Here is a 17850-nt window from a genome sequence, read left to right as displayed (position 1 = left end):
AGTGCAATACATGACGCATCCACATGCACATGAAATTCCTTCTTCCAATCTAGGAAGACTAGGATCGACGTGGTGACCATCTTTTCCATTAACACATTTAAGCTTTGCTAACATTCTTCATTCCAACAAAATGTAGCATCCTTCTTTAGAAACTTCTCCATCGATGCGGTAATCTAGGCATAACTCTTAATGAACTCTTTATAGTGTCCCATATGCCCCAACATTGTGTGCAGTTGTTTCACACTTCTTGGTGCCTCTAAATTAATTATCACTATTATCTTAGCTGGTTTGACCATTAATATTTGTCTACACGCCGCATGGCCGAGCAAGATTCCGAAAGGAACATAAAATGAACATTTCTTCAAATTGAACATAATCTGATACCTTGGCATGTATCTAGCATCAAGCGTAGGCGAGCTACATGGCGTTTCACCAACCCAAACACTTTCCAATCGTCAATGTATACCTCTAGAAACTTGTGAATGAAGTCCTTAAACGCCACGATGACTACGCGCGAAAAGGTCTCTAGCGCATTCTTAAATCCAAAAGACATTATGGTATACTGAAACAACCCCCACTCCATGGAAAATGTCATCTTACTTCTATCCTCCAGCACGAGCTTGATGTGATGGTACCCCGTGAACCCATCCGTGGATGAATATGCTTCCTTTCCTCCTACATTATCCATCACTTCATTGGTGAACGAAGTTGGAAAAGAATCATGCACGTGAGCTTCATTCAACTTCCTAAGATCTATGCATATCCTTATTTCATCCTTCTGCTTATTTTCCTGAACTAGTATTGGGCTTACCCAATCAGACTCTTCTATTGGTTCAATAATACCCGCCACAAACATTTTATCCAACTATAAGCAGACCCTTTCTTTATACATCGGATTGAGGCGGTAAGGCCTCTGCTTGATCGACTTCGTGCCTGGTTTCAATGTAATTTTCATGACTCCAAAGTCCCCTATTATCCCCTTTAGGTCTGAGAACTTCGTAGGAAACAAGTCCTAGTATTCACAGAGCAATTCAATGACCTTATCTACTATTGTGTCATCCCAATAGTCCCCAATATTTGCAAATTTCGGCTCCGTCTCCATTCCAATGTTCACTTGTCCTGTTTTTAGCGGCGCAGTGACATTTGGATTTTCAATTTGTGGTCCTTCAACTTCGCGGTGACCCTAAGTCTCTGCGATATTAATTTTCCTCGGATCCTTGTCCTCCTCTTCGCGAGTCACATTGCAACACTCTAGCACATCGTGCAGCTGGGTGGTCCAATCTGGTTGAATTAAGTCCAAGGGATCTCGCAGTACTCTGAAGATTTTTGCCTTGACTTCCTAGAATGCCTCATCAATACTTTCAAACCCATCGTCAAAGCTAAATGTCATCAAGAATCCCTGTTGCAAAACATCCCATTCTTTAGTGCCATGGCGGAGCTCTGTTTCCAAGTACCATTTCATCAGTATTACATCCAAAGTATGACAAAGCAAATGCACCCATTCAAGCTAAGGCTTTACTCCATAAACCTTAGTCCATTTAGTCAGGTGATCGCACAGATCATCCCTACCATCATATTTCTCTGTTAGTCGCACTTGTGGGTGACCAAACTGTAATCTCATCATCTTTCTGTACACATGCCAGTCATCAGAACAGTATTTGTGCGTACCCCACCATCTCACAAGCGTAGAACGTAGCACCCAATACAAGTTCTAGAAGCGATGATTTTTGGCACTTCCCTTTTAAATGCATCCAAAAATTTATCAACATCAGTTAAACCATCATAATAGGGTAGAATATTTACCTCCGATGATACACAGTGCAGTGACTTGGTCATCATATTACAGTGCAGCGTAGATACTTCATGCAGTCGATTCTGCTAGTGCTCCAACTCCTCATCTGAATCTGATGTGCAGGAAATTTTGCAGTCCTAGGAAATGCATCCATCTGTTATCAAATTCACCCAATCCTGATCTTGCATCATTATCTTATAAATTTGGTTCAAGTCATCATCACTTTCATAATCGCGGACCGGTTCAGTATAGCACGGTCCTTCTGCAGGGTCCAGGGGCACTACTACGTGGAGAGATTTCTTCTCAAATATCATCTTCTGCTTCTTCAAATTGATTACCCCATTCATGTCAGTAGCCCAATCAATCCCAGGGAGCATAGGGTAGGGATTGTCGGCATCCACAATCTCTATCACTTCAAAATCATCCAATGCACCTGCGCCCTCAATATCAACTGTCACTCCCTACAATCTTCCCATGGGGATGATTTTTTGCTAATTTTCCATTCTTAAATGAATCGGAGACCACAACAACACAAGTCTCCCCATCCTCTCCCATGTTTGTTTAGGAAAAACATTCGCGTCTAACCCCAGATCTAAAATAACGTGATCCATCTCATACTCTCCTCTATGCATAGTGAGCCTCATCTCATGCCTCGTTCTTGCCTTATTCTTACAAATCTTCCTAACTACGTGCAGTACGTCAGGAGTGTTTTCTTTTACAGTGCATTTATTTATTAGCTCCTACAGTCCTTTCACAACCTTGCTATCGTGCAGTAGCTTCATATAGGTCTCCAAGAAAGTAGTAAGCATGGAAGGGTCTATCTCTTCAGTTGGTTGATCTTGACTTGCTGAGGTAGAGGCCTTAGCGAAGCTTTTCTTTGCTTCCATAAATGTTTCCCTTGCACGCTCTAGATCAAACCCAATCTACTTTTCTGGCACTTTTCAAACCCACTCACCCTCTTTAGGTTGCTTCCCCTTATCTTTGTCAGTCATCATTCCATCCTGCATCACAATATTTACCTTAGGATCCTCCTTGCAAGGCTCAGCCCTCATCATCTACAGGTTCTGAGTTGGCTACTGAGGTTGTGCCCCCTTTTCACGTATCTTGGCCAATAATACAAGGAAATCCTTTTTCGCATGGTAAAACTGAGTACAATATCATCATGACAAACATGTCGGGTTTGTACAATCTCACTTGTAGTGTCTTTGTCCTCCACAGTTGTAACAAATAACATGTCCCCAACCTTTACCAGGTCCTCCTCCACCTCGGCCTCATCCGCGCCCTTGATATTTTCCTTGCAATCCCCCAGCGCCTTGGTCTAGAGGCCAAGTTTCTACCTGCACCCTATATGTGGGAGTTTTATCTATCATTAGCTTGTAACTATAGAAATTATGCTCATCATGACCCACCGATTGACAGAAGTTACAAAAGAGTTGTTGCAATGTTTGTACAAATTTCTGCAGCAAATGGAAATTGTCTGTCGCATGTTTTCCAGCTACTTGACAGATAACACACTATTGCACGAGCCCTGTGCTTAGCCCTGCTTGAGCTTCTGGCGTCAGAGGCATCGACCCCCTACAACAACATAATTTGCGAAGACTTGACAATGATCTTTGTCATGCCCCTGACTTTTGCACTTCAGGCACGAAACTTCTCCACACACCTCTGGTCGAACTATTCCATCTTTCTTCAGACTCTAAAATTCTAAGCATAGGTTCTACAATTGTGAATGAATCTTTTGAACCCCTAAATTATCATCTTACATCAGTGTCTCGTGCAATCTGATTGCAATCTCTAGGGCTTCTGCCTGGGTTCCAATCTTTTGTTGTGACAAAGAAACCCTTAGATGAGGCAGGAGAAAAGCCACAAATGATTCGTGGTGCTACCCATCCATAAGATTCATGTTGGATTCATGGATTGTGCACTTCAACCTCTAATCCAAATAGAATGATGTCTCACCAGACTTCATCATGATCTCCTTGAATCCCACATTTGATTGAGATTCAGATTTGCGCCGATTGAATTCCTTATTCAACGTGGTCTAAATATCTTCTAATGAAGCCAAGGGATTATCAGTGGAGTACTTAATGTACCATGTTAGCGCGCATTCCTACAAAGAGGTAACCAACATTGGTTTCTTCATCTAATCATCTATAATACCCTAATCTTCCCATACAGCCTTCGTGACGAACCAAAATTGGTTTGGGTCCTTAGTTCCTGACCCCTTGAACAAAAGCAATTTTACCAAATTCGCCATATTAGATGGTGGCGGAGGTGGTAGTCGTGCGGGTGAAGGCATATGCGGTGGAGGTGAAGATGGAGGTGGTGTGGGTGGATGGGGTATTTGCAGGAACCCTTGTCTTATTAGTTGGACATCGCTCTATAGAGAAGCCTGTGTTGCTTCCTCGTCGTCGCACAGAGGAGGTCCAATCAATGAGTTATATTCAAGGCTTGTTTTCCCTCTATCCCTAAAGATCTTTCCACTTCACGTAGCTCCAAACATCAATGTGGTTGCGTAACTTGCTTTTCACATAACAGCATCCTAATCCAAGTATTTAAAGACCTTAAATACTTACCTCATGGTCCCTTGTAGAAGTGGTGCTCTGCTTCATTGTAATTGCCCGAAGTATCAACCGCGAAGTCTATCACGAATTCTCCTATGATATGATTGACCAAATGATTGATAGCGTGTGTGATCTTATCCTCAAATGCTTCTAATCTCCGTACTAACTCCGAGATCCAAACTATCGCACCTTCAAGCCTCCACCTTCCTTGGTCGTCTACCAATTTCGTGATCCACTCGTATAATTCGACCGGGAAGGAACAAAAGAAGATTTCATGTATCTCTGTGTATAGATATCTGTCCAACCACTTTTCTTTCGTCAATCACAGATTCTTGTTCTCTTACACTGCAAATTCGTGGATATTTCTATCCAACCAGTCTTTGATTTCCTTCTTAGTTGGATTCCAGTGATGCGACATCACACATCTCTTTATGCAAATCCCGGTCTTAGAAATAGAACCATTTGTTGGCTTGATGGGCCCTATCCTAGGTTCAACATTAATTAGCCAAGCAAATCCCTACACTACTGGCCCTTTTGGCATCAACCCACAGAGCGCAGGCTGAAGTGTCACCCAAAGCAATATGGGGGGATGTAGGAACCAAGTTTCCACACCCATAGATGGTAGTGATGTCGTTTTATACCCTAAACCTTCCTTCACGCAGGTCGATAAGCCTTTTAGGGATTATCGATATACTCCTCTTAGTTGTCCTTTAAACCTCCGTGAAGGTCTACGACTGCCCTTCACGTACCCTAGATAGGCAGATTAGACACTTACGAGCCTCTATAACTATTCTTAATTCCATATTTACCTAGATTAGATTAAGTATTTGATAACTTCAACATGCATTAAGATAATATTCATGTAAATAAATATTCTTACTTGCGTTCATATAACAAAGAAAAGCATATGGATTTGCGCATCAATATAGCATTAAAACATAAACCTAGAATTCATCATAACATAATCATATGCATTTATAACATAATTAAAATAGATCATACACAGATAATTCCAGAATAATTCTCATTATTGATACTTTAGATCTTCTTTATAGACTCTGATTGCCTCATGCACACAGCTGCAGGGGTCAACGCACTCAGCTGTGGACTTCTACCCTATGCCTCTGCACACAGCAGCAAAGCCTCTTTCCTACGCTAATACTCTTCACTCTTAGTGCTCAAAGACCCATTACATTCATCAATGACTGCAAACATATCAAGACTGAACTGCCGTAGACTCTTCTAAGACTTCCTTTTTATACAATCCCATGGTCCATGGACCATGGGTAGATCTCTTGAAGCCGACATGACTTACATAAACTAAGGGTGGAAACCCATTATGACACTTCACATCTTCACACTCTATGACCAGAAAATGTGGAGACTTTACACTTTTTATACAAAAACTTTTGGCTTTTTGCCTAAAAACGTGGGCTTTTAATCCCAAAATTGACCCTAGGGGACTCGTTCCCAACAAGAGGGATTTTCATAGTTTCTGGGCTGAGCTAGGCCTATTGTCCCAGAGTGATTGCACAATTTATGGGATCATCTGGTGACTATCTCCTAGAATTGTGCAATTTCTAGGCTGAGGCCCAGTGACGGGCCAGATGGCACAGTTTTCTGTGGGAAGCATGTCTGACTATTCTGCGCAATCCTTGAGCCGAATAGGCTACCCAGTAGATTTGTGCAATTTCTAGAGGGAAGGCTAGTTCCCCTCCAAAATTATGCAATTTTCTCGAGGAGCCTATTAGCAAAAAATAGTCTAAGTCCGAAAAGGCAGCCTGTGAAGGGAGTGAAGCAAAATGACATGCACAGGCTGGCCAACCACTGAAAAAAATGAAGCCTATGTAATTGTCAGTGCAATACATGATGCTAAGGATGGTTGGTAGGTAGGCTCCAAAACAAAGCTAAGGAAAATTTTTGAAGGGTTTTTTATAGCCGCTACAACAGGAACATGATGCAATTGCAATTAATTAAACAAGCCCTTGATTGGACCCCTACTAGCCATGACAGGCATTTCGTCAAACATATCACAATTATGTAATCTACATGTGCAAATAAAGAATCTAAGCATAGGGGTCTCATACTTATCTGAGATTCTCTATGAAGAATTAATGCCTCGACACATTAGCTACAGTTTCATCCATTAGGTCATAGATACATTGTTCATTCATTTACAAGTAAAAACATGATGAGAGCCATATATAGCCACTGTCATAATGCATATTCATAACCAGAATAATAAAAATAGAAATACCAAGGAAACAACATCCATATAATCCACATATGGACCAGTACAATACTCATAAAATAACAAGGAGAAATAACCTCATATTAATACTGCAAATGCCAACTAGTTGTGGGACTTCCACGAACCACCTGACTGTAGACATGACTGAGCCAAAACTATCTTCAACCAGTCATTCCTATGCCATATTCCAAGCATGAATGTCAGATCTCATAAAATGCATCAATCCATAACCATCTAGGGCTTCAAGAGTCCAACCACTTTAGCCCATCAAATAGTGATTCCACCTCACAGAAAGCATCACAAAACCATCACTAGATTTGTCTCTACCCAAGTCTTCCAAGGCTCCAAAAAATTTGTTCCAACCAAGGCTTCTAGGACAAGTAACTCAACCCACCAAGGGCTTCCAAAGAATTTTTCCAACCATGGCTTCTAGGACTGGTAATTCAACCCAAGTTGTTATAGGGCTTCGGTAGCGTTTGTCCAACCAAGGCTTCCAAGAACTAGTAACTCAACCCAAGCTAAAGGAAACATGAGAACCAACTAGAAAAAAAAGGAAATTAACCCACAACACCATGGTTATCCAGGAAATGGCAAGGCTAGGAAAATCCATTGTCAATCCAGGCAATCCTCCATGCTAGTGACAGATCATCACCCATAAACCACATGCATATGCCATGCATTCCAAAACTAGTGAGGAAAACATACATACAACTCGGTAACTCTAAGAAAAATCCATTGTAGCTACTGATCCCAATGCCCTCTTGGGATTTCTTGATCTTCCTTTTCCTTCTTGATCCAAAACCTAAGTATGCCACACTCCTCCAAGATTGCTCCAAGAAAACTCTAAGTGTTCAAAAGTATGAGAGAAAGCTCCAAAATTGAACTAAGAAATGTATACATTGACCAAGCCTACCCATTAGTGCTTAGAAGCCTTTTTATCAATGAGACCTCTATTTTCTTCATTTTCCATTATTTTCCTTCAATTCCTCATTACATGAAACTTGTGACCTTTCACCTTCGTTTTCTCCTAATTTCCATTATTTTCATAAATAAATGCCAATTAATTCCACTTTGCCTTTTCAATTCCTTTTCCATTTCCTTTTCCAATTTCCTTAGTCATAATAACTTAAATGAACACCCACTAGGATGTTTTTCCACCATTCAGCTTTGAATTTGTGTCCCATGACTATGATCTTATATATTTTTACATGAATTTTTAACCAGGGTTGTTATAGAACCCTCCCCCTTGGGGGAACACTGTCCTCGGTGTTCAATGACACTTATAACCAACAAGGCCGTTGAAAAGAAAACATACTGCCCATGGAGCTTTATAACAGAGCTCGTTACAGTATTTACAAGAACCATCTGTTAAAACATGAGAAACATATCATTTATTGGAGGTTTATAACATAGCTCATTACAGTATTTGAAATAACCACATATACACATACACATTTTCTTGAATGAGAAAATAACCTTATTGTTTATGGATCTTTATAAATCTAGCTCGATACAGTATTTACAATAATACACACATACACACATATGGGCATTTTCTCAACCAACAAATAAAAGGATATGATACCTGCATCCACAACAAGGGAATCTAGAGGCTCACACCTCCACCCTCAAAGTAATACCAGGATTCACCTCCTTCCCAGGAAGTCTAGAATCCACTGCAAGGTCAAATAATGTCCAGCACTATAATCCTTCGCCACTTGTCCTCTCACTAAATAGTTACCAACTCATTGTTCCAGGGTACACTACCAATGTGAATTTGATTTCAATTGGGTGATGCTAATTACCAAAACAAATCCATTCCCTGACCTTCCCTTCTCTGTGACACAGTTCCTCGATAAATCCGGTAATCCCTTTTGTGTAGTAACACCCCTTCCAAGTTTCACTGCCACACCCATCCTAGGAAGTTCATCCCTTGGCAAGGCTTCCTCACATCAAAAGATACAAAATCCAAGGCATATCCCTGACTTAAAACCATCATACTGATCATAACATACTCATGGAAATCAATGGACACTATTAGGTACCAGTGTCCCATAATGGCCCTGCTTCTGAATTTCTTTACCAGAATACTACTGCATGTTCCAATTCCTTTCACTGATGCTACTAATTGTTGTAGTCATTCTAATCGGGAATTTCCATGCTTCCTATACCAGGCACATAACTTCCATTAGAATCAAAATAAATTGAAATAAATCCAATCATACCTCATTGGTAGCTCGTCAATAAGGCACACTTGTAATTTTATTCGCTTCTTGTCACAACAAGTCAAATTGGCATCTTTGACCAAATCATCATGTATAAACATATCACATTAGGTTAGCTCAAAACATGACCATCATAGATAAAAATCATAAATCACATGTAACCATCATAAACCAAAATCATAGATCACATGTAATCATCATAGACCATAATCATAAATAACATGCATAATAGAACTGAAATAAAATATTGATACTTATCCTTTAATCAATCATTATATTTTACCTTTGTCCTTATTCTATACACACTCTGGATCAGTTTCCACACCCAAAAAACACCCAATTCCTTCTCCTCAACCATGTGCACATACACACAGTGTGCATCACACAGATACAACCACACATTACATACAACACCATGAAATAAATGCACCTACACCTGACATACCACACATACACCTACACCCAGTGCTCAACATGGCACAATGCGTACTCCTACATCTGGTGTACGCCATTACACAATACATACACATACACAGAGTAAAACACAACGAATACACATCTCATGATACCTGAATACACAATGCACATACATAGTACTGCATGTACATAACACAACATGTACGACATGCACATAATACCACATGTAACACATATACATAGCACCACCTAGATAACTTGTACACAACATGACATGTACAAATACCAAAAGCATAAAACTAGAAACTAACACCATGACTCAATCTCCATGGTTGCCAAAGCTTCCAAAGGAAATCTCAACCTGAGCCTTCTTTGGAATTTCATGGTAATCTCTTTTTTCCATGCAATCCCCTGCATCATACTATCATAAACGCGCAACTATCAGTGCATAAATAAACATAAAAAGACACCAATTACCTTACCTTGTGGTGCCAAGCATGTTGCCTTGTAACCAAAAAAGTCCATGCCATCTCTCAAGGGACTCCAATTCCTTTGATAGATCTAGCTATAACTAGAAACTAGTTGTTATACCTATCAAATACATCTCCATGAATATCACACATATCCACACAATTTCAGACAAGTTAGGGTTAAGAATATTTCATGTATTCAAAGCACTAATTCGTTTGGAATTGCAGTTTCCAAACATAGCCAAAGGAATTTTCACCCAATTCCTTTCTTTTACCTTTACCTTGATACAATTGTGTCTTACTATATTCTATCACTTCACCCAATTTTTAGTTATGTAAACATATCAATTTTTACCTTTTCACACTAATACCAAGCATGTTTCCCTGCAACTATGCGCACGTGTCAACCACATGTTCCAAATATCAATACAATCATATCTATTAATTTGGAATCAACATTTACCTAGACTAACAATCATGTCATAATCTATAGTCAACTCATAGTCATTCTAGATAATGCTACAATTGTCACCTATTACACTCAAGTACATGTCAGTTATCTCAACAAATATGTGTTCGTACAATCATCTTAAAGCAAGATCATTTGAACACATACTCATATTATGGAATTCTTCAAACATTCAACCAACTTGCAAACATATCATGTTAAATAAATCAACTAGACGACATAATAGACACCAAACACTTCAAACACCAAATAGATGACATACTGAAATAGTCAAGCACCAAATATACGACTTAAGAAAACTCATACCTTAATGTATCACAAGGGAGGCTATCTTGTCTACACAATCAATCTAGATTATCATGATATAATTTCACAACATATCAACTCGAACATAAATAAGGTCATGATATCCATAATAATCACTAGCTAACATGTTCACATCATAAACTCATAAACAATTATCATTCATACATAATAATCACATTTGAACAATTTGTCTAGATTAGTATGACATAATATCACAACATATTAATGCATACCTGAATGTGATAACCCTAACCATATGCATAATCGAATCCAATTTTAGCATGATACATATAGCATCAAGATCTTAATGTAATAACCTTAATCATCAAGTTGATAGCATATAACAACAAGAAGTCATATATCATGCTCATCAAAAACATATAACATAATCATCAAGTTATATAAAATAAATAACAATAGAAATGCATACAACCACAGGTTACTATCATTCATGACTATCTGACACATGTGCATATGACTACACTAATCAACTAGGATTTATCATACATGTAACCATAATAATAATAGAATGCAAAGCATATCAGTAACCCTAATGCTTAAATAACAAACATTAAACAACATACCTGCATGCCCACCATATAAACCTATATGATGATCTACTCTTACCCTAAAGTCCATTATTGCAGCTTCACTTTAATGATTTGCATCTCCTACTTTATCTCATCCAACACATTAGCATCATGATGACCTAATATGAATACATTGACCAACAGTTGATGTCTGACCTGCAATACATGCATAACCATAACCATTAAAATGCATGCATAATTGCATATAGACACCAACATGCATAACAAATGTATATACAACCATGCACTCATGATGACACATTCCACAACAACACCATCAACCTTCACATGGTGACATCACTACAACCATTATCAACACCACGCAAATGCAACAAGCAGATGGACTACAAGCATAAGGAACGCATATGCAATCAACATGAATGCATGACCAACACACCGCCCATCCTGTCTGAGGACTAAACCATGCTCTGGTACCACTTTATAATTCCCTACTCTGCCATCTACCTAAGTAACCGGAAAACCGAGGTAAACATGTGACGAGAAGTTACTATGATATGATTTGACCTCCTAATTCATGTTAAGGGAATGGAACCAATGGAAACATGCCATACAGACCTTACACAACAACCAAAATACTCTTAGGAACCATCCCAAACTCTTAGGTAACCAAACCCTAAGTCCTACTAATTTTTTAGACCAATTAGCCAATGTCCCCAAGATTTGAGCCACTTTTTAGGCCCAGATCCCAGGTCACTGCCTAGAATTCAATGATACCTTCATAATAGAAAGATAACAATGGAATGATGATACAAATTCAATTACTAAAACAAGCCATTGACTGGATCCCTACTAGCCATGACGAGAATTTCATAAAAAAATATCACAAATATGTAATCTACAGGTGCAAGCAATAGATCTAAGAATATGGGTCTAATACTTATCTGAAATTCTCTATGAAGCATTGATGCCTCAACGCATTAGTTGTAGTTTCATCCTTTATTCCATATATACATTGTTCATTCATTTACAAGTAAAAGTATGATGAGATCCATACATAGTCGTTGTCATAATACATATTCATAACCAACATGATAACCACAAAAATACCAAGGAAACAATAGCCATATGATCCACATGTAAACCAATACAATACTCATAAAACAACAAGGAGAAATAACCTCATATTAATTATGCAAAGGCCAACCAATTTCAGCACTTCTGCAAACCACCCAACCGTAGACATGGCTGAGCCAAAACTCTCTTTAGTTAGTAACCCTCGTGCCATATTCCAAGAATGAATGTGGGATCTCATAAAAAACATCAATACAAAACCATCCAGAGCTTCTAGAGGCCATCCAACTCAACCCATCAAATAGTGATTCCACCTCACAGTCAAACATCACAAAACTAGCACCATATTTCTCTCTACCCAAGCCTTCCAAGGCTCCAGAGCATTTGTTCCAACCAAGGCTTCCAGGACTAGTAACTCAACCCACAACTGTCGTCGGTCTTCTAGATTGTTTGTCCAAACAAGGCTTCAAGGACAAGTAAATCAACTCACCAAGCGCTTCTAGAGAGTTTTTCCAACCAAGGCTTCTAGGACTAATAACTCAACCCAAGCTATTATAGGGCTTCCAGAGCGATTGTCCAACTAGGGCTTCCTGGAACTAGTAACTCCACCCAAGCTAAAGAAAACATGAGAACCAAACAAAAAAACAAAGAAATGAACCCACAACACCATGGTTATCCAGGGAATGGAAAGTCTAGAAAACTCCACTATCAATCCAGACAATCATCCATGCCAGTGACAGATCATGACCAATAATATATGCATATGCCATGCATGCCAAAATTAATGGGGAAAACATACATGCAACACAGTACCTGCAAGAAAAACTCATTGTAGTCATTGATCCTGATGCCCTCTTGTACTTTCCTTCTCTTCCTTTGCTATATTGCTCCAAAACCCAAGTATGCCACACTCCTCCAAGAGTTCTCCAAGAAAACTCTAAGTGTCCAAGAGTATGTGAGAGAGAGAGAATAGAGAGAGAGCTCCAAAATTGAACTGAAAAAATATACATTGACTAAGCCTGCCCACTCATCCTCAAAAGCATTTTTATCAATGAGGCCTCTATTTTCTTCATTTTCCATTATTTTCCTTCAATTGCTTCCTCACATAAAACCTATGACCTTTCACCTTCTTTTTCTCCTAATTTCCATTATTTTCATAAATAAATTCCCATTAATGCCACTTTGCCTTTTCAATGTATTTGTCAATTTCTTTGCCAATTTCCTTAGAAATAATAACCGAAACGAACACCCACTGGGACTTTTCCCCCCATTCAGCTTGGAATACGTGTCCCATGACCGTGGTCTTATATATTTTTACATTAATTTTTAACCAGGGCTATTACAATAGACACTTTACTCAAACTCAAGGAAGAAAGGCTCAAATCCAAAGAGAGATTTGTCGTTCACCAAAATATTTTTACATTAATTTTTAACCAGGGCTATTATAATAGACACTTTACTCAAACTCAAGGAAGAAAGGCTCAAATCCAAAGAGAGATTTGTCGTTCACCAAAACCATGTAAAGTGTTGGTTTGATAAGAAATCTACAGGGGAAAAGAGCTTCGATTTGGGTGAACTAGTATTGAAGTGGGATAAACCCCATGAAGAGAAAGGAAAATGCACGAAGTTCCAACCTTTTTGTATTGAACCATTCACTATCAACAAAAATATTGATCACAGTACCTTCAAGTTGAAATCCTTAGACAGGAGGGTTAACCCCGTTCCCATAAATGGCCGAGATTTGAAACATTATTTTCAATAGCAGCTACAAGTTGCACTCCCTGTATAGTTTGTCACTTTTCTTTTATTTTAAGTAGGGTCAGTCATATGTGTGTTGTGTTTGTCATGTCCTGTCTTGTTTTGTCTTGGTCATCGTACATAAATAAGACCTTGTGAAAAAGTGCATGGCACAAAAGGAATTTGTTGTGGAATAAAATAGAAGTGTGACAAACACAACGCTTGGCTTTATGTTGTTCTCCTTCTTTGTTTGGGAAAATTCCATAGGTTGAGTTAAGTATGAATGGAAAATATGATACATCCAAAAGGAGAATCCTGAGGTAACATATTAGATCTGTGCCTATGCTAGTATCTAAACTACTCAAGTTGGTGTAAATCTACCTATGTGTCAATGCTTATCCAATATTGTAGAGAAGGGATAAGGGGAAAATCTAAAGCGAGAAAACTTATATCATAGGTATTAAAATACTTCTCTAAAGGGGAAACCTACTCTTCCCTCAATAAGTTAGGATCCCTCTTCCTCCCATTGAAAATAATAAGTTTCAGTGCACATTCCTATTAAGTAAATAAATAAAGGGTTAAATGAGATAAAGGCTTCCTACACAAGGAGGTGAAGTAAGCAACTTTGGTTGGGTATTTTCTATGCCCATTAGTAGCAAAGAAATGTTTGTGCTCCTAACATGACTTCGTTAGAGTATTTTCTAGGCCTGCTAGCAACGAAGCAACACTAGACAAAAAAACTCATAATCTTAATATCATAAACTCATCATGCACATTACCCTTTCCTGGATAGAAACCACTGTGATATGGTGTATCTTTGTGTGTTCAACCAAGTAGAAGAAAGTGAGGTATTATGTATTTAACTAGGTTAAAAAGGGAATTCAAGGTAATCCAATTGGTCAACCAATGCTTCTAGAAGGGTTGACCCTTTAACCAAAAATTATTCCTAGACAGAGAAGTTGAAGCTTGCCCAGTGTGTCGCCAAGTGTTGTCACTGCTACACCACCCTCCAAAATTTTACTACATTCAAATTTTGGAGCCTACTTTATCATCATATCTTGTATCTCCTTGGTCACCAAGTGTTTTTTCATGTCATTCTATATGTTTCAAGGGTTCTTGACTGTTCTCAAGTGTTTTTGCATTGATTAGAACATATATGGTGTATTTCATGGTTGTAACATCTTTTTTGTTGCAAAATGACACTTTTTGGTTGCAGTCTCACACACGTGATATGTTGTACTTGGGGAATGCATGTAAAGTGGAATTTTTATGTATATTTATCCTTATTCAATCTTGTATAAGTTTTCTCAATGAGTGGGTATGTGTCGCACACGGTTTTATGTCTAAATTCGTCATGTTTGCCCCTTTTCCTATCTTCCAGACTTAGACAACTTTTGGTTTCAAGGTGACCCATTAAGGTCGGGAGCACATGAGCACACTTTAAAGCCTTGACAGGGAATCAATTTTTTTCAAAAGCGTTCCATGCACCCTCCAATAATGCAAGGTTCACTATTTAATCCCTTTCTCCTCCCTTCCTTGTTCTGAATTTTGCCCTTCCAGAACCCAAGTCTTCCTTTGAGCACACTCCTTTGACTTGGAGGAATCATTAGGTGAATTTAGATGTCTAAAATGGGCCTCATAGAAAAATATTACAACCAAAATAAACTTTATAATAACCAATAGGATTCAAGGCATCCACCGTGGGCGAAAATCATGGCTTGCGATTTATGGCCATCCTGATATTCATCTCCATCAGGAACTAGAAGATCTTGCTATCCCGAACTCGTTACGCATACTTGGTCATCCACAACAAAGCGTACTTCACTGCTTCAAGGAAGTATGGTGCAACTGAAGGGAATTGGCTTTCCTTTGGTAGCTCCCATGCTACCAGCACAATCGACAACAAGAACCATGTGTAGTGGAATGTCTTGCTTTGCTCTTGTGCTTCGTGGAAGTTCGCCAGGAACTCTCCACGAAGGTAGTCTGACTAGTTAAATTGGACTCCTTCCACGCATTGTTATGCAAGTGCGACGACAGGTGCTGACACCTTATTAGCATAACACTTCTGCATCACCTTCCCTGTAAGGATCTACATTTCTACCTTCATAGTGGGGTCACAGATGTTGTAGATAACATACCCGCACGGCTTCTTCACCATCTTGAATTTCTCCTTCATTGAATCTACAAGAGTCTGTTCACCACCCTTGCCACCAAAGATCATTGTTGGATTCTCGCCCGTATATGGCATGCACGTTATCTAGTGAATTAACATATGTGTGATGGTATCGGCTCTTCCAGCCATAGACACCCATCATGCACCAAGCACAACAGCTGCTTGATGACCAAAACTGTCACCGAGGTGTGGTTATAGTGCAGCACCCAGAGAAAATTGAGAAATCCTGCCTTCTCTACTCCTTTGAGCCACCTCTACAGCTCCAATGTGGTCAACCTCGAATTTGTGTCTATGATGTGGTGCATCAGCTGCTTGGTCGCCAGGTGCAGGAACTTCTCGTGGTCTGCCAAGTCCCAGTCTTCAAACTTTAGTATCAGCATCCGTGCCAAGCACAAACCATCGAAAGCAATTTCATTCGGTAGTAGAGGGGTCTGCAGGGGAGTCTTACTCTAATCAATGTCCTTTGGGACCTTGGACTAAGGGTTGTGTAGAGGGACATACTCTGACAACCACATAATAGGGTCTACACCTTGGGTTTCAACCTCCTCTACTACAACCCCCACATCCTCATCATCCATTAGGATTTCTTTGATGTCCTCCTCCTCTGCCTCTAAGTTGATGGCCTTTCCCTTCTCCTGTGTAGTGGGTTTTTGTGGGTTTCATCTTAGTGAGGCACACACTAATATGGCAGGTTGCTTGCCCTTCTTGTCCTTCACAGTCTCCTTGGTTGGGGTTGGCTTCGGTCTCGCTGTTCTCAAGGATTTAGATACCTATGCCAATACTTCGACAGCCTTTGGGGCAACTTCTTCTGCCTCCATAGAAAATTCCTGCACATTCTCCTTGGCTGCCACTTCTTCGGTGTCCATATCTTTTGTGCATGTTGACATGACGTTATTCACTAGTTTCGTCTCTCCTTTGACAATTGTTAAAATGTCGAACTCACTATCATATCTTGAAAGAATTCACGGTTCAGGTGCACCTGAGTGTGCAACAACTTAATTCTCAAAATTCCAAGTGTTTTTCGTTGGGCATCCACTTGTAATTTATAGGGCATTTCGAATTCAAATCCGACCATTCCCCCTAAAATCTATTCATTAATGCCAAATTAGCGACAAATGTTCAAGGATCTAAGCCATAAATCTTGTCTTAAATGCCAGTCATCCTCTCCATTTTGCCTCACTTTTGTCATCTTTTCATGAACACTGACTTTAACAGTCACTTTCTGGCCGACCTACACAATTTTTCCCTGGATAGCATAGCTCTCTTCACGCTATCGCGAACCCAGTGACACTTCCTTGCTTCGCACCATTCGCCAATCGCGTAGCTCCCCAACCCAGCTAGAGTAGTTTATAGTCCTGTGTCTCCTTTAAGTTGCCTGGAGTGCTAAGACTATGGCACCTTCATTTAGTCACATGGATGGACCATCGGTGTATGGCTTCAAGTGACTGCGATTCACCTTTCCTGGGAAGGGTTCTCCATTCAATTTGACCAGTTGTACCGCTCCTCTGTCGGTAATCCCCTTAATGACATAAGGCCCTAATCAGTGCATCCTAAACTTCCTTAGAAATTTATCAAACTTACTATCATATAGCAAAACCAAGTCATTTACCTTAAATGAGCATAGCTTAATGTGTCAATAATGCAATGCCTTTTTGCGCTGCTTTTGGACCTGCTAGTAAAATCCAACCAAAAATATCTCTTCCTCTAGATCATCCAGCTGTGTGAGCCTCTCCTCTAGGGCTCCGCAATCTATCATACCTATGAGTGCTGCTATGCGCAGACTAGGCATGATGTATTCCATAGGCATTACCACTTCAACCCCAT

The sequence above is a fragment of the Pinus tabuliformis genome, chromosome Q, assembly GCF_031772625.1.
Source record: "Pinus tabuliformis cultivar Carrire ecotype Pingquan chromosome Q, CPIR1, whole genome shotgun sequence".
NCBI classification, from domain to species: Eukaryota; Viridiplantae; Streptophyta; class Pinopsida; order Pinales; family Pinaceae; genus Pinus; species Pinus tabuliformis.
This window is presented reverse-complemented; position numbering follows the sequence as displayed.